We start from the raw sequence: 24,114 nt of genomic DNA, 5'->3' as shown, positions 1-24,114 counted from the left end.
TTTGACAGTGTAGGTGCTAATGACAATTGCAGATACTGAACATTGCAAGTTATTTTCAACAATGTTTTCAACAACGTGTCCACTCAGACATTTTCAGGCTCAGGATTTTTTTTTGCTTTAAATTCAAATTTATTTATAAAGCACTGAATAAAACAACAATGTTGACAATAGTGCTGTACAGACAATAGCACAATAAAAACAAATAATAAAAAACAAATTTAAAAATAAACACAACATTAAAAATTGTATCTTAGCTAGGATCCAAAAGAGATGTAGTACTAGCAATATCTCTTTTGAATCTCTTTTAACCCCTGCAGACAGTGTAATGACTTTGAAATGCATTTAAGGCATCTTCTGTGTGATAAAATATTTTTTAAAAAATCAACTGACTTTTTTAAAGGTTAAAATCTGGGTGCAAAATAAGACCAGGTACATTTACCGTATTTTCCGGACTATAAGTCGCACTTTTTTCATAGTTTGGCCGGTCCTGTGACTTATAGTCAGGTGCGACTTATATGTCAAAATTAATTAATCTTGACTAACATGAACCAAAGGAAAACATTACCGTCTACAGCCACGAGAGGGCGCTATATGTTGCTCCTGTAGCCTACCCCTTGAAAAAAAAGATGAACTGAAACATTAACTAGAGAAAGGCTTAAGAAACAAAATGCCCCCCAAAAGAATAATAATTTTCTAAATAAATGCGACTTATAGTCCAGTGCAACTTATGTGTTTTTTCCTCCACATGATGCATTTTTTGACTGATGCGACTTATACTCCGGAGCGACTTATACTCCAGAAAATACGGTACATTTGCGCATTTGGTGATGCTTTTATCCAAGGCGACTTGCAATGCATTACAAGGTATACATTTTTATCAGTAACGGGCAAGCAACGACTGAAGACACTGAGCTTGTTGTGCCCTCTCAAATTTATAATTAAAGTTCTGGCTTTTGTTGGTGGTAAAACACTTCCAGATTGTCTATCAAAATTTTTTTTTTTTTGAAAATATGCTCATTTTCCAGCTCCCCTAGAGCTAAATATTTAATTTTTACAGTTTTGCATTCCATTTAGCTGATCTCTGGGTCTGGCTGTACCACTTTTAGCATAGCTTAGCATCGTGCCTAAAACCCCCAAAAATAAAAATGTGCGATTTTCTAGGCAGATATGTCTAGGAACTATACTCTCATTCTGGCGTAATAATCAAGGTCTTTGCTGCCGTAACATGGCTGCAGGAGGCACAATGATATTACGCAGCAGCCGAAAATAGTCCATCCCCAAAATAACCACCATTGATTTAAAAATATTGATTGCCTTTTTAGTAGGGCAGACATCACTGTTTCTATTTAATAAATGGAGAATTTGTGATTTTAATGAACAAATATTTAGCATGTGGTGATACTTCAATTTATGTGACTTGTTGTAAGGAGTGCTATTACTTTTATAAGCAATAAGAATTTGGATTCTCACCTGGCTATCTTTACCTAAGCAACATATTTTATTATTATATTAAGAGTAACTCGAGTCATATCTACATACCAGAATATCATAGACTTGGTATAGAGTGCCGCAGGGATGATGTATTTTTGTAGGCTACCCCAAACGCCGGTTTCAAGCGTGAGCAGCATGTATGCGTAGCGTGAGCAGCGCATGAGGAGAGCGTTTGCTGTGCGTGTCCATTGTGCTTTCACACCGGCTGCGTTTGCAGCACATACTGTGCACTTTAATAACAGTATAAAAATCTCAAGTTCACATTACTTTATTTTACATGCTTAAATTTGCAAATCCTCTTCAAGGCCGTTTTTGACGGTCAGTGTAATTTATATAACTGTGATTTGTTTAACCCACATTGTTTTCGTGCCGTTCTGGTGCGTGTAATGACAGATATAGACATAATACACAATTATAGACATAAAAAGCCCATGGCACATTATTAAATCTGTTTTTCTGAAGTTTTTTGCTGCTGCAGTGACACTTCTGCCACGCGAGCACTCGCTGCTCATGCGTGCGGTGTACATGCTTTAACTTGTTAACATGGGCGGCGGGAAAAAAAACACGCGCTGCTCATGCTTGCAGTGTGAAACTGCCGTAAGTTAGCAGGATATAGGTTTCGTTGCAAAATCCCATTTATTTTTTCCCATAGACTTTTGGATTGTTGCAAAAAATAAGCTCTTTGTTTAATTAAAGGATTAGTCAATTTTCTTAAAAAAAATCCAGATGATTTACTCACCAACATGTCATCCAAAATGTTGATGTCTTTCTTTGTTCAGTCGAGAAGAAATTATGTTTTTTGAGGAAACATTCCAGGATTTTTCTCTTTTAATGGACCCCAAAACTTTAAAATTGCAGTTTCAAATGACTCTAAACGATTTCAAACAAGGCATAAGGGTCTTATCTATTGAAATGATTGTCATTTTTGGCAAGAAAAATAAAAATATGCACTTTTAAACCAAAACTTCTCGGCTGTGTGACGAATTGCGAAATGACTTTAAAAAGGTCACGTGTTACATATATGAAACGCACATTTGTGGATCATTTTAAACAATAAACTGACACAAAGACATTAATTAGTATAATTCCACATACAACAACGTCGGAACGGTCCTCTTTCTCCAAACTTGTAAACACTGGGGCGTAGTTTTGCATACGTCATCCGTGACCTCTTGACGTGATGACGTATTACGTGAGGTCGCCCTGGCAAGTCACACAGCCGGAGGAAAGACGAGAAGTTGTGGTTTAAAAGTGTATATTTTAATTTTTCTTGTCAAAAATGACAATTGTTTCACTAGATAAGACCCTTATGCCTCGTTTGGGATCGTTTAGAGTCATTTGAAACTGCATTTTTAAACTGCATTAAAACTGTTAAGTGTTGGGGTCCATTAAAGTCCATTACAATGAGAAAAATCCTGAAATGTTTTCCTCAAAATACATATTTTCTTCTCGACTCAACAAAGAAAGACATCAACATTTTGGATGACATGGTGGTGAGTAAATTATCTTTTTTTTTTTGTTTAAAGAAAATAGTTAGAAACACAGTTAGAAACACATGTTTTGTCCAACAAGGTAATCTGCACAGATGAATACAAATTGTATGAATTTTAAAGTGTAAATGCATTTACTAGAAATACAAAAAGCAGAATTTTTTTGACTTTAATGAAATTATTTTGTAGTCTAAACCCAAGTTAGCGGGATACAGGTTTCCTTGCAAAAAATCCCATTCATTTTTTCCATAGACTTTTGGATTATTGCAAAAACTAAGATCTGTGTTTAAAGGGATAATTCACCAAAAAAGGAAAATGTTGTCATCGCTTTCTCATCCTCATGTTGTTCTAAACCTGTATGAATTTATTTTTTATTTGATGAACACAAAATAAGATATTTTGATAAATGATGGTAAGCACACAGCTGCCTTAACCATTGACTTCCATAGTAGGAAAACAAAAATTATGGAAGTGTTGTGGTAAATGCAGAAGATGATATTTTGATGAATTATGGTAAGCACACAGTTGACGGTACCCATTCAATTACATAGTTTTCTCTACTATAGAAGTCAATGGTTACAATCAAATCAAAATATCTTCTTTTGTGTTCATCAGAAGAAAAAAATAAATGCAGGTTTAGATCAATATGTGGATGAGAAAACAATGACAGAATTTTCATTTTTGGGTGAACTATCCCTTTAACAAAAGTTTATGACACTTACAAGTTTTGAATACAAAGTTAGTTTACACAGATAAAACTTTTTTTGTATTTCTAGTAAACACGTTTACACTAAAATTCATAAAATTTGTATTTATGTGTGCAGATTACCTTGTTGGACAAAACGTGTTTCTAACTTTCATTAAACACAGAGCTTATTTTTTGCGCTAATCCAAAAGTCTATGGAAAAAATGTATGTTTTTTTTGTGAGAGAACCAGTGTCCCGCTAACTTCCAGGTTGGCCTACAAAAATACATCATCCCTGCAGCACTTTATTGGACCAGTAAGCCATTTTTCTTAAAAAACTGCACCAATCACATTATTGTTTTCATTATTTTGAATACAGTCAAGGTCACATAAATTAAAGGTGCAGTGTGTAGATTTTGTGGCATCTAGTGGTGAGGTTGCAAATTGCACCCCTCCCTTTCAAAGCACGTAGAGAAGCTACGGTAACTGTCACAGAATAAACATGTCAAAATGTAATGTAGTGACAATCGCGCTTTGTAAAGCAGTTTGTCCGTTTAGGGCTACTGTAGAAACATGGCGGCGACTTCCATGTAAGGGGACCCCTGGTGTATGTAGATAAAAACAGCTCATTCTAAAGTAATCAAAAAATAACAGTTCATTATTGAAGGTCTTTATACATCGCTGAAAATATAGTTATAGATATTATATTGCATTACTGTCAAAAGATCTTTCTAAAATTTACACACTGCACCTTTAAGTCCACTTGTAAATATAAAGGTTCCCAAAGCATTGCTGTGAGGAACCCTTTATAGCACCTATATTTTTAAAGAGTTTTTGGGTAAATGACCTTGAACAGGAAGGACAATTGCAAGCTGTAATCACTCAGCCAGAGTATAAGCAGGTTACCGTTATAGAGCGACCTTGTCCCATCTGACCTTGAGGCGGCCGCGCTCGTACCTGGGAGCTCTGGGGCGATGACTACATCTTTATTGTTTTATTATTGTAATTATTAGCTCTAATAGACCAGTCTGTCTGTCTGAATCACCCTCCTCCTGTTGCTCACACACACATTGGCCCTCCCTGCCGCGTGACAGCCATGCTGCCTGCAACATTACGTAATTCCAGCCAGGTAGATTTGAGAGACACCGCCGCAGTCTGTCGGGAGCTGGTGATGGACCCGTCACGGTTCGATGGGCTCAGTGCGACGGGAGAATAATCCGTCTGTCTCTGTGTCACAATAAGAGTCCCCTCGATCCTCCAGCTCTCCGTTTTTGTCTCTCATTCACTCCATTATCATCCGCGTGTGCGGGATTGTAGATTAGGTGAGGCATGCGCTCCTAATGTAGTGTAAGAATAATGCGCCTCAGCACGCTCGTGTCAGGTCCGCACAATTGATTTTAATGAACGTTGCGTCATGCGATGTGACTGGTTGGCAGCGACCGACCGACGTGTGAGTCGCTTGCCAGGGCTTTTAGTCCAAGTCTCCTGCTCTGTGCCGTAAACTACAGCATCCCAGCATGCCCTCCCGCTTCTCATATTTATTTATGAATCCTGGCATGGTCTCACACAAAATCAAAAAGCGGTTTCAGGCAGCTCTGGATCCATTTAGATAAGGAATTATTGATATCACAAAGGTGTGGAGGAAGAAAGACACTGGTCTTGGTTTCCTCTCTGCTTGCTTTCGCTCTATCCCTTTAATTCATGCCTGCAAGCAGCTGCAATGTTATTCTATGAGATTCTTTCCACTTAATAAAGCCAGACCTTTGCTGTATACACTAAGGGATGAGCTTGTTGTATGCCCCTAAAATTTATTTGATATGTTTAGAGTATATTTTCCATCACACTTCTAATTTTATTAATTTATATTTCTTAAAAAATACATGTTTTAAGTGCTTATATCTGCTGTATGTGAATGTTGATTCATACCAAAATGCTTTTTTGCATAGTTGTGTTTGACACATGAAAATGTCCCGGGTTACGTATGTAACTGTTGTTACCTGAGAAGGGAACGAGACACTGCGTCTCTCTTGCCATACATCCTGCGTCCCTGTAACGCTGTCTTTGACAATATTTCAGATAGTGATATTCTTCCTGGCTCCTGCGTCACCCTGTCTTTGTCAGTAAGCCTCACCATTGGTTGAATTTGATATACACATTCAGACGCACCCCTGGAGGCATGTCACCGCAGTGACGCAGCGTCAGTTCCCTCGAAAGGGAACTGTAACAATGTATCTTAAAATGTAACACGATGTAACCTTACTATCACTTGAAATGTTTCCCCCCTTGTAGTCCTTGAATTTGAGGGTATTAGACCTGAAAAGTCCTTGAAAGGTCCTTGAATTTTCTTATTGCAAAGAAAAAAACATTTTTGTACTTTTATATAAAAAGTCTTGCATGGTCAGGTGGCAGATTGGTTCGCTATTGATGGTGAGGTCTAACAGAGAGCTGCCATACGGAGGTTATCCCCAGAAAGGCCCTGCCTCCTGTTAACAAAAGGAGACTCAATTAATCTTTAGTGAGACAGTGGATTGTGCAAAGTATGCTAGTAAATTTGTTATCATTCAGGCCCACTCAGAGTTACAGCCTCCACACAGCCAAAAAAAAAAACATCAGACGTGTCGACCTGAGGTTTCCGAGAGCTGTTTTCAGTCATTTGTTATTGCAATACAGGCTGTCATTGATATAAAACAGCCTCACCTTCATAAATATCCTGTCTCGTGTCGAGTCCACAGATAAGATCTTTCTGTACAGCCTTTCACGGTATTGTACTGTATGGCACTGTTTGCTCTCCTCATCACTTTTTTGTACGGTAGCATGCAATAAAATCTCTAATCGACACGTAGCTTCTTGTCAAATCCCTCCTCGGCTGAGCAATCGTGCCATCTGAGCTAAGAGATGAAGTTCTTAACCTTCCTGTCAACCTGGTATAAATAGACCCCATCATTGCTCTGCTGTTTCTTTTCCTTCTCACCTAATATTCTTTTGCAAACTTGGTTAGCTCAGTCATGCCCTTGAGAAGGACAGACACTGAGTTTTTCACTTTGAACGACATTTTCGGACACGATGATGGGAAAATGTTGCTATTTTTAGTTCTTGGAAAATATATTGGATCAGTTAAAGTTCGGAGATTGGTTGGCCAATGTAGATGTTTAATTGGATATTATAAATATATAGACTGTGAATATGCGAAGGCATTTGCATGAAGTTTTAAAGCTGGTAAATTATTTTATACAAAAATTGTCAAAGTATGTTCCCCAGCTGTCACTGGGGCTCTACCTATTTTAAAAAGTACAGCTTTGGACCTGAAGAGTTCATGTTAGTACCCCAAAGGTACATATTGGTACCAAATGGTGGTGGTTGAGGAGATTCCCCTGTTCATACGTAAAGCGATTTGAGTACTGAGAAAATCGCTATATAAATGTAAGGAATTATTATTATTATTATAAATGTATGCATATCTGTACCTTATATTAGGACCTTTTAAAAGGGTACTGCCTAAGGGTCTCGAAATTAAGTCACAACCTCGAACTTCGAATAAAAAAATGGAATCGTCGATGCTGCCACGCCCTCATGTCACGTCCGGTCGGTTTGCCAAGCTTTTGTAGTGTAAAAGCACATGTGGCTGAATGTGAGATTTCTCTCCGACCATTTATCTAATCTGAGGTACTGAACACAATGTTTTACGTTTTTCTGACTTCTGGCGCAAACACATGGTGTACATGGCTATTTTTTGCCTTTTATTGATAAAACTAAAGCGGCTGATCTCCGCTGTTTCATTTTGCAAGCATGTGAAAGTTGCACAATATTATTTCATCAATTGCGCTGAAAATTCAGAGAAAGCTCTAACATATACATGTACAAAAACTGTGCAGCATGTTAACTTACAACACAAGCAGCGGCCTCCGACATAATATTAGTTTGCGTCCATATAAACTCGTCATTGCTCCTGCTCGCGTTTAAATGACAAGGTGCAAAGTACTTACAGGAATGTTCATCCGACAGAAAGTTTTGTTTTATCAGGTATCTGCGTGTACGATATTTTTCCAGTGGCAGCACGACTAACATGGCAGGGCATCTCCGGGTTCAAGGTCAGATATTATATTTCATAAAAGTCTAGTCTAAAAATGGTATAGCATTTTTTGTGCTTAAAAAAAGGTAAAAATCGAGAATCGTATCGTGGCCTTAGAACAGAAAATGTAATCGAATCAAGGATTTGGAGAATCGTGACACCCCTAGTACTGCCCCAGTAACAGCGTTCCAAAACGCGATAAATGCCATTTAAGAAAAATAGTTACCACCAAAATCAGTATGGTATCTGGTCAGTATTAAAAAGTAAATTCTTCATTTTTGCTAATCCAATATACGCCGTGTTATTCTGTCATCTTTTCCCCCTTTTTTCCAAACCGTGACAAACGGCATTCCTTTTTCTTTGCAGAATGCAATAAATCCACTTAAAGGTAGGGTAACACATTTTGAAAAATGCTAACGGTAGCCGCCTAGCAATGAAATCCCGATCCCACCCTCAAGTCAAATCGCCATCCAAAGTCACGCCTCTTTCAAAACACATTAACACGCACAGATCAGACGGTCACATCTCATGTCTCATTCACCAGTGAGAAAACTTTGCAGTACAAAGTCGAATAACATTTCCAAAATAACCAAACAACTGGTTTACATCAGAATTAGTTTAAGCACACGTTCGGTTGTGTAGACGTAGTATCTATATTTTATGCTAATCCGTAAACGAACACAAATTTCATAAGCAACACAATGTTTCATCAAAGTAGAATATCTGAATCCATCTCAATACAAACATATCGCGTACCTACCTTACCAAAATAAACAGTGCAACGACTCTTTCAGACCCTTTGCCTCCTGCAGATGTTTCATCTCGTGGTAAAGCAGTAAAGTTACCGATGTTAATTTGGGTTTTTGCTTTTTGCTGATCCAGGCAGTTTTTGCTGTTGTTGTTATAAAATATGTATTTCGTTGTGTGATTCCTGTGCAGGTTGTCAATTCAGCAGAAAAGTTTGCTGTTCTCACTGCTTACAGACAGGAGGTGAGCGCACGTGAACGCGCCGATGACGTATGGTGTCTGCGTGGACTCCCTGGGCGGTGGGCATTCAAGTTACGCTTACGTATGAGGGACAAAAATGGAAACGTCTGTTCGGACCGAAATCTATGATTTGTTGAACATTTTTTGGTCCTATGCCTTTCACAGATGACATTAATTTCTACAAATACATTTAAACAACTTAACACAGTGATTGCTATCAGGATGTAAGGAGACTTTTAACCAGCATAACAAAAATGTTTCAGGATCAAATCTGTTACCCTACCTTTAACCAATCACAGAGCACCATTCCACACATTGTAAACAATAATGTCGCCACTTTGAATACACACAGAGGGCTCTATCTTACACCCGGCGCAATGCAGCGCAATGCGCGACGCAAGTGTCTTTCGCTAGTTTCCACCCTAATTTTCACGTTTAGCGCCGCGTTGTTTAAATAGCAAATGCATTTGCACCCCCTTTTGCGCCCATGGGCGTTCTGGTATGAAAACGAGGTGTGTTCAGGCGCAAGGTTGGCGCGTTGCTATTTTGAGGCAACTAAAATAGACTACGCCATTGACCAACAAAAACCTGGTCTAAAGTCAATGGCGCAATGTGTTTTATGTTATTTAAAGAGCGCATTAGTAATATGCGCCTATAAATGGGAGGACAACGCGGGTGTGCTTATCACATAGTACATGAATGCGCAGCAGCACAAAAATGCTTTTAAATATGAAAGATTAAAGGATTGAATGTAAAAGATTATTATTGAGTCTCTTGGACATAAATGAGGACTTATTATGAGACGTTATAAGGCGCAAAGAGCTGCTTCACCTGCAGCTTGGTAAGTAAATAAATGCTTTGCTTTAAACAAATGCATCTGTTTTTAAATGTTTTTTTTAATGCTACCTCACGGATTTATTGTATATGATGACTCTGTACCTGTGGATATGGTGAGATGAGAAACATTTTTAACTATGCTTAAAAAAACTCTTTGCTAAAAAAACCGCTGTCCAAAGTGCTGAAACGTGAGGAGAGCCGTTTGTAAATTCTTTATCTCCTGTTTGTTTCAAATAAAGTAGTCTTACAGTACAAACCTTTTCTTACATACTTGTAAATTATGTTTTGATGATATTGGATAGCCATACATTTAAAGCAATTACAAGCCTGCTTTTTACTTCCATGGCTAAAAGAAAACGGGTTTTAAAGGTTTTAATAAAAAAATAACAATTTCAATACAAGTGAAAAACAACACAATTATTTAACATTAATCTTAAACGGGGGATCTTCTTCCTCCGCTTAGTTTTTCAGTTTACAAAGTTCGTCATCTAAATAGGGATTAGACATAGCGCCAGCGCAACTTGCTTTTAAAGGGGATGAGAGCTGAGTCTCTCATTGGTTTACTGCATGTTACGCCCAAAATACTCCCATTACAATAGGACCACCCTTTTCGACCACAAACCATTTTCTCCGTCGTTAAATTAGCAAAAGTGGATTCGGACACGCCCATTTAGACGTTGCGCTGTGCGCTTTAGACAATGCGCTTAGATCGTTAAAATAGGGCCCAGAATCTTAGTTTTCCTCATCTACTTTGTACTTTGTGATCAACAAACAAACAAAAACAAAATAATAATTTTGATGGTATTTATAAACCTGTGGTGGTTTTCTGTGGCGGGGAAGAAACTTAAGCCATCAAAAACTAATAATTTACGTGAGAGGCACTCGGGCAAAGAAAAAATGCCGTTTGTTGCTTGATCTCACACGAAAGCATCAATCTTCTGTCATGCTAACACATTGACCCCAGAGGATCTTATGAAAATTATTTTACTTGAAGTCAACGAAAATCGAGCAGGACCCAAACATTTTACAGCTGACCGCTGTCACAAAAGTTTAGCGACGACGTCCTCAAGGATGGCTGCAGCAATGACGGTGTACTTAATATGACAAAGTAAGGGGTTTGATTAATGCCATTTGTATTTTTTTAATCAGTGTATACCACTAGTCAACTCAATGAATATAACATGGCCAAGATGAATGCACATTTATATATTGATTTAATAGATTTATAGCATTTTGAAGAAAAAATGAACAGTTTTGATAATAAATCTTTAAAAATCAAATTATGGATTTGAATTTTTAATGTTATTATAACCTAAAGATGCTATGTGAAAGTTTGTAACAGAAAATAGTGATTTTCATATTGTCACTTTCTTGGTATAGAAAACATGTTTTGACCCAAATTAGTCAAAATTGTTTTATTGCATTTTAGAACCAAACTCTTCATATATTTAAAAGTTTTTTAAAGGGATAGTTCGGCCAAAAATGATATTAAACCCATGATTTACTCACCCCGAAGCTGTCAGAGATGCATATGTCCATAATTTTTCAGTTATTTTAGAAATTGTTTTAGATCTTTCAGTTAATCAAATGTGAAGTTATGGGGTCCATGACCTTCAAGTCCAAAAAGTGTGCATCCATCCTTCACAAAATAAATCCAAACGGCTCCACGATGATAAACAAAGTCCTTCTGAGGGTAATCTGCGCAGTTTCGTTGTAGAAATATCCACATTTAAAACTTTATAAACCAAAATAAGTCGCATCCGGTAATGCCGCCATCTTAGTCGCGTCCGCATTCAAGATCAGAGCTTTAGGGCCGATTCACACCGGCTGCGTGGCGTATCTGTTGCATGTCAGTTGCGTGGCGGCTGTGTCGTGTTTTCTGTGTCTGTACATACCAGAAGCATGGCTGACGCAGCGCTAATGCGCTGCTGTTGCTATAGGTGACACATAGTTTGCCTGGAAACGCTTCCAAGACGCTTGCGTGTGGCGTGAAAAATAGGCGTCGGTCCAATTCCTAGCATGGACGCGTTTTCGGCGCGTCTGAGACGTGCGTGTCATGCAGGTGGTGTGAACTGTCAAACCTGCTAACATGGGAGCCTAAATAAAAACGGACACGCCACGCAGTTGAGACGCACACGCCACGCAGTGTGATTCGCCCCTTACATACAGAGGTTACTATGCTGCTGCTCTGTGCCCCCGCCCTCCGAATTTGTCATACGTCACTAAGAAAAGTGCGTACACTACACTAATACTCTCTCCTGAATACAGAGGAGTCTAAGATGGCGGCGCTACCGGAAGGTAGTTATTTTGGTTTATAAAGTTTTAAATTTGGATATTTCTACAACATCACCGCGCGGATTACCCTCAGAAGACCTTTATATGCATCTCGGACAGCTTGGGGGTGAGTAAATCATTAGTTTAATATCATTTTTGGCCGAACTATCCCTTTAACAGTGTTCGCAGTTTGAAATGTTTTACTTCTCGCAGATTAATGGATTAGATGCTGCCCGTTTGGAAAATGACAAATTGCGCTAAGCCTGACTGTTTCAATGTAGTTTATACTTTTGTATTGTTCTCATATCAGACTGTGTAGACCATGAGTGGTAATTCAGATAGGCGACCCACTAGGAATCCTCCCTCTGTTTCTTCATTTGGACCATCTAACCTCATTCATCCCCAGCCAGGTTACGTGTCTGTGATCTGCCCACTGCAATGCAAGCTCTCTGGCTCGTAGGGCTACCCGTGTCCCTTAGAGAAAAGACTGAGCTCATGGGGCTAGGATCCATTACAGGGGATCATTAAACAACAGATGGCAGACAAGTCTCAGCCTAGCAGCGGCCCTCGAGCGCGTGTGCTCGATCATGCAGAGGAATCAGTGCAGTGGAAAGGGGGCGGATACCCTTGAAAAGCGTCATTGGCGCTGCCTCATTCTCAAAGACACAACGGCCAGTCGAGCATGTAAATGTGCATCATTTCCTCTAATGATGTGCTGGATGTGCAGCTTCATATGGGGTGTGTTTCACAGTTCCCATACTGCCAGCACAGACACACAGGAGGAAGATGACAAGAAATGCACACTGGGCTGCCAGCTGTGATTTATCACCGTGCTCTCTTTCTTTCCTAATTGTTTACATTCTATCTTTTTCTCATCCTTCTTTTCCCTTTTTCCTTTTCCTCCTTCTTTTCTTCCTTCCTTCCTTCATTTATTCTTTTTTTCATTCCCTTATTCCTTCTTCATTCATTCTCCCTTTCTTTCTTCTTTATAGTCTCTTCCTTGCTTTCTTCCTTTCTTTTGTTGTTTGTTTGTTTTGTTTTGTTTCTGTTTCTTTTTTGCCTCATTTCCTTACTTTACTTTTTCTTTCTTCCCTTTTTCTTTATTTGTTTCCTTCTTTCCTTCCTTTATTCTTTATTTCCTTATTCTATCTTCATTCCTAACTTCCTAGCTTTTTTCTATCTATATTTATTCCTTTCTTTCTTTTTTGTTTGTTTGTTTGTTTGTTTGCTTTCTTCTCCTCTTCCTTATTTCCTCCTTTTCTCTCATTCTTTCCTTCTCTTATTTTTCCATCCCTATTCCAGCCTTCCTTCCTTTCTTTATTCTTTCCTTTCTTCCCTTATTTTTTCTTTATTCCTTCCTTTCTTGATCATTCCTTCTTTACTTTCTGTCTCCTTTCCTTCCTTCCCTTACCTTGTCTTCCTTCCTTCCCTTTATCTTTCTTTATGTTTCCTTTCTTTTCTGTGTTTTTCTTTCTTTCCTTCTTTTTCCTTTCCATCCTTCCTTTCTTTCCTTATTCCTCCTTTCTTTCAGTCATTCATTATCCATTTATTCTTTCTTTCTTCCTATCCTTATTCCTTCCCTTATTCTTCCTTCCTTCCCTTATTCCTCCTTCCTTTCAGTCATTCATTCTCCATTTTTCTTTCTTTCTTTCTTTCTTTCTTTCTTTCTTTCTTTCTTTCTTTCTTTCTTTCTTTCTTTCTTTCTTTCTTTCTTTCTTTCTTTCTTTCTTTCTTTCTTTCTTTCTTTCTTTCTTTCTTTCTTTCTTTCTCTCTCGTCTCTTGCTTGCTTGTTTGATTTCTGTTTCTTTTCCTCTTCCTTCCTTCTTTCCTCCTTTTTCTCTCATTCTTTCCTTCTCTTATTTTCCTTCCCTACTTCCTTCCTTCCTTCCTTCCTTCCTTTCTGTCTTCTTTCCTTTCTTCCCTTATTTTTTCTTCATTCCTTCCTTTCTTGTTTCTTCCTCCTTTTCTTTCTGTCTCCTTCCTTCCTTCCTTCCTTCCCTTCCCCTGTCTTCCTTCCTTCCCTTTATCTTTCTTTCTTTTTTCCTTTCTTTCTGGGTTTTTCTTTCTTTCTTTCTTTTTCTCGTTTGTATTCTTTCTTTTCCTCTTTCTTTTTTTCCTTTCCATCCTTCCTTTCTTCCTTTATTCTTTCTTTCTTCCTATCCTTATTCTTCCTTCCTTCCATTATTCCTCCTTCCTTCATTCATTCATTCTCCATTTATTCTTTCTTTCTTTCTTTTTGTCTTTATCGTCTCTTCCTTGCTTTTTTCTTTTCTTTGTTTGTTTGTTTGTTTGTTTTGTTTCTGGTTTTTTTGACTCATTTCCTTACTTCTTTTACTTTTTCTTCCTTCCTTATTTCTTCCTTCCCTTTTCCTTAATTCTTTCTTTCCTTCCTTCCCTTATTCTTTTTTATTCCTTACTTCCTAGCTTCTTTCTTTCTTTCTTTCTTTCATGTCTCTTCTTAGCTTTCTTCTTTTCTTTTTTGTTTATTTGTTTTTTGCTTTCTGATTCTATTCCTCTTTCTTCTTTCCTCTTTATTCTCTTATTTTTTTGTTCTCTAATTTTTCTTCCATACTTCTTCCCTTCCTTCCTTTATTTCGTTCGTTCTTTTTTGTCTTCCTTTCTTTCTTACTTTTTCCTTCCTTTTTGTCTTCCTTTCTTGTTCCTTCCTTCTTTTCTTTCTTTCTCCTTTTCTTCCTTCCCTTACCTCGTCTTCCCTTAACTTGTCTTCTTTCCTTCCCTTTATCTTTCTTTATTTTTCCTTCCATCCTTTCTTGCTTTCTTTTTTATTTTAATAGTCCTTTCCTTCCCTCCCTTACCTTGTCTTCCTCCTTCCCTTTATCTTTCTTTCTTTCTTTCTTTCCCTCCTTCCTTCTTTTTCCCTTTATTCTTTCTTTCATTTTTAAAATATATTCTAAAATAATTAAATGGGTATGAACGCCTTTTGGAGGAAAATTTGAAGTTTGTAAGTAAATAGGTTTGTAGGTTGATTAACTGTGTATAATGCATCACATTAGTTTTGTTTAATAGTCATATTTGTCCCATTAATTAGCCATTTCAATTATGTTTCAGGCTTCTTGAACTTTCATAACATTGAGCTATTTAAACAGATTGTCCCGGCGTTCTTTGCTCTTGGGTTCCTTATTTACCATATTGGAAAGTCAGTTATACTTAGCACGAGGACCTGAAATAAAGAGCATGTGGGCTTTTTTGGCATTCAATTATGGTAGTAAAGGGGCATGTGGGAGGCTGGAGATCTTTGGCATTGGTGATGCTTTATATCTTCTAGATACACAGACTCAGCCCTCTCCGCTTCGATGGTTACCACCCTCGCAGAGCGCAGGCTGTCCCAGTGCTTCCTGTATCCATATGGGCCGTTCCCCACAATCACATGTTACTCACTGTCATGTATGCCAAACCTTTAACACCAACACCTTCGTCCTATAGTTTCTCCCCAAAATAAATAGCAACAAAGAAAATATTATTTAGAAAATAGTTTGAAGTCCTAATTTAAAGTCTAATGATTTCTTAAATGGTGAAAATCATATAATGTGTTATGTAGCTCAGCTGAAAATGCGTGAATACATAAAATATATACCTAGATTTAAATATACAAGTTGCTTATGATCAAAATCTTTAGCAAAGATTATAATTAATTATAATAAATAAATGCCCATTTATATTTAAGAAATGTTTTATTTATATATAATTTCTTTATTTATATATAATATAGAATAATATATATATATATATATATATATATATATATATATATATATATATATATATATATATATATATATATATATATATATATATATAATTTATTTATATTTTAATATATTCTATATTATATATAAATTTAAAAAATTACATATATATACATATACATATATATATACATATATATATATACACACACACATGTAATTGTTTCTTAAATACATATATAAATGTGTGTGTATTTATATATACATAATAATTACACACAGCACAAGCTCATATATTATGCAAAAAATTACTTTTATTTTGTATGAGATTAATCTAGTTTAATCTATGCCCAGCACTAATTTTTACATTATAATGTAAGCTGCCAAGTTCACTTTTTAACAGTCATAAAAACAAATCAAATAGAAGTGGAAGTGTAGCATTTGTTGTGGCATATGTGTTCCTACGGTGTTTTGAATCTGGAGCGTGCCATAGAAATGACTCGACAATCTGTCCACTGAACTCTGAAGTGAAGGTCCAGTGCTCTGCTCTGTGGTGCGCTACACTACGCTATCAGACCTTTCCAAAACATTTTTTTTAGTATCTGTGAAAACAAACATAAAAATAACTCTCTCAGACTTTAAGCAACATGACTTACCCTTCAGTGACTAAAGCTGAACATATTAGGATGATGTTTATGCTGAGATGTGGGCTACGTTTCATATTTCATAAGTCGCATGACGTTTTGTCTGCAAAATGACAACGCCTAAGCCAAATCTTGCACTAAACTTTCTGTCTTTTAGAATTAAAAATATGGCATCCATCACATGAAAGAGAAAAGCTTGAAAAAAGAAATTGATAGGACGCCATAAAGATGGGAAAATAGTTTATTTTAAAGATGATAAAAATGAATAAAGCACTGGTGCGTTAGTTCAAAAGCTGATAAATACCCTCTGGGTTTCTCCTCTAGCACGATAAGAGATTAAAATATTACCATAAACACCGCATTATCTCACTCAACAGAGTTTTTCTTCCATACGCCCTGCAGCAGAACGGTATCTCTCCATCTCCTCAGCATGAATATCTGCTCCATTAGCAAGCCATTCATCCACCCAGCGCATTGCCTCTGCTCTGTCTGAATAGGACCATAACACTGCTAAAAGTGATTGCATGTCTTTTTCTTGTAACACTGGTCTGATGCCAAACCATTCGGCTGTTAAAAGTTGCTTCCCATTACTGTTTCTTTTGCATTAGCTTCAATGGCCGTAATAATCCCTGCACAAGAGTGATTTCAAACCTTTTGTCTACCTAACCATCGGTTATGTTAAGTTGTGTTGTTCTTTGTCATTAATGTATTATATAAGTATCTATTTATGTTTAGTAAAACAAGGAACACAGGTTAAGGTCTGGGGTTTGACTAGGACACTCCAAATGACCAGTCTGTGGTGGATTTACTTAAATGCTTAAGGTCATTGTCCTGCTGCATCAACCACTGCTACTGAGCTTCAAATGTCGGACAGCCACCCTGATATTATCCTGTAGGATATTTGTTACACTTGGGAATTCATTTTCCTCTCAATGATGGCAAGTTGTCCAGGCTCTGAGGCAGCAAAGCATGCCCAAATTATGATGTTCCCTCCACCAAACTTCACTGTCGGGATGATGCTTAGTGTTGGAAACTGTCCCCCTTTTGTGCCATAGTATTTTTTTTGTTTCATCAGTCAATAAAATATTTTCCCAGTAGCACTGGGGTTTGCAAAGGTGCTATTTTGCAAACGTCAGGCTCACAGCAATGTTTTACGAGAGAGCAGCGACTTCCTCCGTAGTGTTCTGCCATAGACACTGTGTCTGTTCAAAGACTTACGTACTGTACGGTAGACTCATGAACAGAAATGTTTGCCAGATCCAATGATGTCTTCAAGCCTTTAGCTGTTACTTGTGGGTTTGTCTTTACTTCGCTGAGTATTCTGCAATGTGCCTTAGGAGTCTTCTTGGCTGTGCGCCCACTTCTAGAAAGGGTAGCTACAGTATTAAACTGTCTCCATTTGTAGACAATTTGTCTAATTGTAGGCTGATGGATGTCTAAAAATTTTGAGATTGTTTTGTGTCCCTTTTCAGCCTTATGGAGTGCTCTTGATCCGATATCTTTAGATAGGCATGGTTTATAAAAGCTGATGCTTCTTAAGGACAGCAATCTTAAAATGTTTAAGTTTCTTTTAATCAATCAAATTTGCACTAAAACAAACTTTTAAACTAATTTTATTAACTCTTTCCCTGCAAGCTTTTTAAAAACAAGCTGCCAGCCAGTGCCAGCATTTTTTTATGATTTGCACAAAAGTTTAAAGCCTTCCAGAAAATGTTCGGTAGCACTTTATTTTACAGTACGTGTACTTACCTTGTACATATATAATAAAGTTGTACTTACCGACAAATGTGTGGTACTTACTTTTAGGTATCTACTTGGTAATTAACTGGTATCATTACTGTACTTACCAGTTGTAGATACTTGGTAGTTATTATGTAACTCTAGATAAGTACTGGATAATAACAGATACATACTTATAGTGTAGGTATACTGTAACTAACGAGAAACATTACTGTACTTACAAATACATTTACAATTTAAGTATTTAGTATTTACAGGCAAGTTAACGTTAATGACAGGTATTTATAGTATATATGATAACTAATATCAAACACTTCTGTACTGTGTGTACTAGTGAATGTACCCAGTAGTTAATGCGTATGACAGTCAATGGTTGGGTTTGCCTCACAGTGACATGTATATGCTACATCTTAGGTGGTAGGTCCTATGTAATAACTGTGTAAAAAGCAACACTTTATTTTACAGTCCTGTTTCCATGCAGTTACCATGGACGTACTAGTGAATGTACAGAGTAGTTAATGCGTATGACAGTCAATGGTTGGGTTTGCCTCACAGTGACATGTATATGCTACTTACCTACTATCTTAGGGGGTAGGTCCTATGTAATAACTGTGTAAAAAGCAACACTTTATGTTACAGTCCTGTTTCCATGCAGTTACCATGGACGTACTAGTGAATGTACCCAGTAGTTAATGCATACGGTTATTTAATGCTTCATTTAAAGGACAAAGATACTGAGTCTGAGTACCTAAATGGCACATCAGTAATGTTTGTTCTTAGTTATCATATACGTATGGTATAAGTATAACTTACACTTGCCTGCAGGTACCACACACTTATCGTGTATATACAATTTGTAAGTACAGTAGTGTTTGATATCAGCTATCACATATGTACACTACAAATACCTGTCATTTACCCTAACTTGCTTGTAAATACTAAATGCTTATATTGTACATTTATTTATAAGTACAGTAATGTTTCTCATTAGTTACAGTATACCTACACTATAAGTATGTATATGTTATTACCCAGTACTTACCTAGAGTTACATAATAACTACCAAGTATGTACTACTGGTAAGTACAGTAATGATACCAATTAATTACCATGTAGATACCTAAAAGTAAGTACCACACATTTGTCGGTAAGTACAACTTATTTACCATATATGTACAAGGTAAGTACACATACTGTAAAATAAAGTGCAACCAAATGTTCTTCTTTAAATATATAAACATAGAATTTTAGCATTTTTGTGAAGGACTTTTTTTAAAGATCAGATTCACAACAATGTCTAAACATACACAGAGTCTTTACTGTTTGGTCTTAGTGGATTCTTTCGGGTTTTTTAAGTTGAGTAAGAGCGCAACCTGGTGTATAATAGCGGAAATACGAATTGCCGTAAAAACTCGTCATTGGCAGGGAAGCGTTTTCTTTTAATTGACGTGTTAACTCGTCAATGGCGGAGAAAGAGTTAATGGGACTCCTTGTACAGCAGCTCATCACTAGTCAATACCTAGTTGATTAAACTTAAAATTTAAGTGCAAAAAGATTTTTATACAACGTAATACATTCATCTAATGCTATTTGTCAAGTATTATGTTTTGTAAATTTAGAAAAATGAATAAAAAGACTTTGAGCAAAAAAATAAAGTGAAAAGGGCTTCAAGAGAACTTGATTTATTTGGTGCTGTGAAAAGATAATATTTAATCTCGAAAGCACTAATCTCTTTTTTAGCTCTACTGCCTCTGATTAAAAGTGTCCCAGCTGTGCCTACTTTCCTATTCATGGTGCACACTCTTGTTTTACAGCATCTTTCACTGTAATTAACACCCTAAACAATAACAGTCTTCCATAGCTCGCCTGTCATTTCCCTGCTTCTTGTGTTTAGGTCAAAGGCATCCTCTCATTTCCATGCTAAAGGCCTCTGGCTCCTCGAATGCTCAGAGTTTTTGCTCTGATCCGCTTCTCGGAGAAGGCGGAACTTACTGGCACCGTATTCATATCTGAAGTACGTCGAAAAGAAGTAGCGGTTAATTACGCCACTTTTCATGCTCGTATTCAATTGCTTTTGCACTTGTTGCGCGCCGACATGCCATCGTTGCACTTTCCATACGTTTCCATTACATTAGTAGTTCATTGTATGATCTTTTGAAACATATCTCAAGCAAAGACGAAAAGGCGCAGCTAAGTAGTTAACTCTTTCCCCGCCAGCATTTTTTTTTAAAGTTGCCAGCCAGCGGCATAATTTTTTATGATTTTTACAAAAGTTTAATGCTTTCCAGAAAACGTTCTTCTTTACATGTATAAACATACAATATATCAAATGAAAGAACAGAGCCTCTACTTAAAAAACAACAAAAATATTTCATCCTATCGTTATTTGATCTCTTTTTATCACCTCTCAAATATGGGTAGGTTTCTTCAAATACCAAAAAGTTGACATAATAACGTTTTTGTGAAAGAATTTTATTAAAGATCAGATTCAGAGCGATCCTCAAAGCATACACAGAGTTTTAAACGGTTTGCCCTAAAGGGATACTTCCAGGTTTTATAAGTTGGGTAAGAGTGGCACCTGGTGGATTATAGCAGAAATACGGATTGCCGGAAAAACTCTGCATTGGCAGGGAAGCGTTTTCTCTTAATTGTCGAGTTAACTCGTCATTGGTGAGGAAAGAGTTAACCATCTATCCATTGTCAGCTGCATATGGTGCTAGTTTCTGGTTTTGGTCCCCCCATCCTATTTTAAAGCAACACTAAAGAGTTTTTGCTCTTTGCTTCCCCTACAGGTTGGAAGCGGAATTGTCCATTACCACTGTCGTAAATACTTTAGCCTACTGCAGCAAAGCTGGCTCTGATTGGATTGTAGATCTGCCGTAAAGCAAGTTTTTGTAGTTTTCACTCGAACTACAGGACCGCGACCCGACGGTTGGAAACTTCTTTAGTGCGGTTTTGGCCGATAGAGGGCTGCAAAGCAAACGTGAAAGTGCCGTTCACCCTGTTTCGAGTGGATGAACGACTGAAACTTTTTGGGAAATGTTATTTTACGGTAAAAAAATTTTTGGTGTTGCTTTAATGTGATTTTTTTATGTTTTCATTTAATAAATAAATTTAATATTTTCGTATCAAACAGAAAAGATAAGCGGACCAGGATAAGGTTTCTATACAGAGTGCTAACCTGTGCACATGTGATGTAGCAACCTGTAAGTTTAATCAACTTGGATTGAAGGCATTTCAACTGAATTAACTAGTGATGAGTTGCTGTAACTTATAAAATAAAGTTGACATAACTAAAGCAAATTCAACTTGGTTTGGAAATATGAAAAGACTTTCTTTAAACTAAGAGTGATTTGAAGGTAACCTGTACCACAGCAATCATGCATATTTTGCAATATCCCAGCAGCATTATTGACAATAACTTGAATTACCATATTTCCTACAGTATGACATGACAGGATGTTTTCAATGATATAGAAAGCAATTCCTGCTTTCATTTCTTATTCTTTTAAACAGATTAGGCCAGTTACAACCCAGCTTCTGTTGTAGGCGTATCAGCGTTTGGCTCTTAAGGATGAAAAAGGATGACAACATGTTTTAATTACACCTCAGAGGCGCAGAGGAAATGCGAGCTCACCACAGTCATTATAATGTCAGCAATGGCAGCAGTATGCAGCACATCATCACAAAGACTCTTGATTATATATCGCCTCATATGCAATTGTATAAGAAACCTTTTCATTACTCGGATGTCTTCAAAATGACTGCGAACAACACGAGAGCAGGCAGCTTTACAGATGAAAACGTCCTCCCGAACACATTGCTATAATAAAACTCTTTGAATTGTAAATGAGGTCGGTGTCCATACTGTGTTACACAAAGGTGGTTGGTTGTGTCGGTCCTTGTTGATGTCAATTGAAGCAAGCGCTGACGTGGGTATTAATGTTTCACAAATGCACTTTTAAAATAACAATTCCATCAAATACAGTACTGTGCAAAAGTCTTATGCCACCATGCCAGAATTAGATTTGTTGTTTTTGCAATGTTATAGTGATCATATATAATTGTTTCTCTGTCTCTTTAATAGAATACATCCAGAAAATACAGGAAATGTGTATATAGTATTAAAAACTGTATTAAAATGTAAACTGATGTTTTTAGGGTAAACTCCCCTTCCACTTGAGCAATAGCAGGAAACTGCAGGATCTCTTAAACCTAAATAAAATAAAATAAAAACTAATTTAAAAGAAATTAGTGTTTTTACTATAGTCTGATAAAAAACCCTCAAGATGTGTTTAGTGCCAAGAGAGGTCACACTAAACAACAACGATGCCTAAAGGAGACTTAGTCCTGATTTTTTTTTGTACATATGTCCTGTATTTTCTGTTTGTATCTTAATAAAATAGATTGAAAAATAAATTATGGACATTAAAACTTCAAGTCTGGTGGTGCTGGCATAAGAATTTTGCACAGTACTGTAGCTTTTGCTATATAGCAACAGTTCATGGTAACCAGAGACTGCCAATCTTCAAAATGCACCAATAGTCCTGATATTTGCCCGAAAATATTGGTTACTTTCAATGGCAGGGGACTATTTTCGGGCAGTGCGTAATATCACTACACCTGCTGCAGCCATGTTACATCAGCAAAGTCATTGATTATTACGGCAGAATGAGAGTAGTACTAACCATATCTGCCTAGAAAATCACCTAGAAAAACTAGAAAAACTTTTAATTTTCCGTCGCTCTTAGTACATGATGTAACTACAGAAGAGTCAAGTTTTAAAGGAATAGTCTACCCTTTTGCCATATTAAACTATGTTTTACCTCAACCTAGACAAATTAATACATACCTATCTTTTTTCAATGCATGCAGTGTACAGCGCCTTGTGAATGTGTTAGCATTTAGCCTAGCCCCATTCATTCCTATGGTACCAAAAAAAAGTTACTTACTGGTATAACTCCTCATGTAACAGTCTTTAAATAGGGAAAACACAGAAGTGTTTGGTGGCTTCCCTGTTTGGTACCATAGGAATGAATGGGTTTAGGCTAAATGCTAACACATTCACGACGCGCTGTACAGTGCACGCATTGAAAAAAGATAGATATGTATTAATTCATCTAAGTTAAGGTAATACCTTAGTTTAATATGGCAAAAGGGTAGGCTATTCCTTTAAATAGGAAATAGTGAAACTCTGTGGTTATTTTTTAGCACGATGCTAATGGTCTAATCAGATTCAATGAATTGTGCTAAGCTATGCTAAAAGTGGTACTGCCAGACCCGGAGATCAGCTGAATGGCTTCCAAAATGGTAAGAATCAAATGTTTAACTCTAGGGGAGCTAGAAAATGAGCATTTTTCAAAAAAAGTGGAATGTCCCTTTAACATCCACAGAGGCGTAATGCCTATTCAAGAAGTTGGGCACGTGCCCCCTCAGTTTTTTGAGGCAAATTTTACATACGGTACAACCAAATCAAAGAAGCCTCTTTTAATCTGTTACTTGTCTATTAATCTGTTTAATAGACACAATATTATGAGTTCTCTGAAGCATCCTTGTCACTTTTCAGAGATTTTCGCCGTTTTGAAGGGGTTTTGATTGTGTTACACATGTTGCTTCTTAAAGTCTGAAGTATAGATGGGTTGCTCGCGACATCATTAACTGGTTGCGCGTGCAACCGACAGGCAGAAAGAAGAGACGTGCCTTGTGTTGTAGGCTAGTAGCTGTGTCTGTAAGTCAAAATGCCAAGGAGTTGTTGCGTGGAAAATAGTACCAACAGAGTCAGTGCTGGGTGCCTGATGTTAACTTACCAGTAGATGCGACTATTACGTTACTAGCCTAACATTATAATTCATACATGTATCACAGTAACACTGCAAAAATAAAGACACAAAAACAGATCCAACTAAAATCAAGTTTTATTTATATATAAACAATAAAGAACGCTTCAATAATTAAGGTTGGATTTTTGAAACCCAACTAATATAGTACGCATGGGCCACGCATGCGCCTACAGGAGAATGTAGGATATAGCCCATGAGATGCATTGTGTTTTGTCACAATGTGCATTTGTTGAATGTCTGTGTACATGTAGATTAAAATAAACTATACTTTGCAAGTTTGTGATTTTGACCGTGTTCACGTACGCGTTAAAACAAACTATACTCTGGGCTTAATGCAGACGGTGCCGACG

The 24,114-nt window shown here is 37.0% G+C and overlaps 1 protein-coding gene across 2 annotated transcripts in view; it reads left to right on the top strand.

The window, feature by feature from the left end:
• adck1 (aarF domain containing kinase 1) overlaps positions 1-24,114 on the top strand; it is a 158,569-nt gene that overhangs the window by 47,017 nt on the left and 87,438 nt on the right. The gene's annotated exons all lie outside the window — the stretch shown is intronic.

Source organism: Misgurnus anguillicaudatus, chromosome 7, assembly GCF_027580225.2.
Source record: "Misgurnus anguillicaudatus chromosome 7, ASM2758022v2, whole genome shotgun sequence".
Classification (NCBI taxonomy): Eukaryota; Metazoa; Chordata; class Actinopteri; order Cypriniformes; family Cobitidae; genus Misgurnus; species Misgurnus anguillicaudatus.
Note: the sequence above shows the minus strand (reverse complement) of the source record. Positions and strands in the feature narration are given on the sequence as shown.